Source organism: Papaver somniferum, unplaced genomic scaffold (assembly GCF_003573695.1).
Source record: "Papaver somniferum cultivar HN1 unplaced genomic scaffold, ASM357369v1 unplaced-scaffold_27361, whole genome shotgun sequence".
Lineage (NCBI taxonomy): Eukaryota > Viridiplantae > Streptophyta > Magnoliopsida > Ranunculales > Papaveraceae > Papaver > Papaver somniferum.
Genome location: NW_020638110.1, coordinates 484 through 1,000, shown reverse-complemented (window position 1 = coordinate 1,000; position 517 = coordinate 484). Strand labels below are relative to the sequence as shown.

General features: G+C 37.7%; 1 long non-coding RNA gene across 1 annotated transcript in view; it reads right to left on the bottom strand.

Moving 5' to 3' along the window:
- Positions 1-517, bottom strand: part of LOC113341252 — a 798-nt gene continuing 281 nt past the window's right edge. The window contains exons 2-3 of the long non-coding RNA XR_003355843.1: positions 330-397; positions 1-217 (exon numbers count right to left, since the gene is read on the bottom strand). This is a non-coding gene — a long non-coding RNA (uncharacterized LOC113341252). The remainder of the gene's footprint in view (positions 218-329; positions 398-517) is intronic.

Below are 517 nucleotides of genomic sequence, written 5' to 3'. Positions count from 1 at the left end.
AATCGTAAAACACAGATATTGGCCTTCCCTACAAATATGACAGTAGCATACACGTTCCAGTATGGTAGTCTGGGTTACATTGCTAAATGGAAATGATCCGTTTTTGCTACACACTCTCTTCTTGGTAAACCTAACACCGATTATGAGAAACATACTGGTAGATGATACCGTAGAGGCACTGGCTTAGACATGAAGTGTCGTAGTTCTCAACGAAAGCCTACAGGAGAAGAGTGTCATTTAGCAATACAAAGTAACAATCAAAATTTTATAATACAAAGTAACATTCAACCTAAGAGTGTCATTTAACAATACATTACACTGAAACTAACCTTTCCAAGTCCTAGAGAGGGTTCACCGTTAGGTTGTGGACGGGGGATGACAATATTCATCAATGTACCTGCAATCGCAAAATGTACGAGTTAGAAACAAATTATTCTGAAGGTCCAAAAGTGTAAACTAGTGGTTTTATTGGGGCGTGAAATCAAATATTTCCAAAGGCTGCGAAACACAAAAAAAA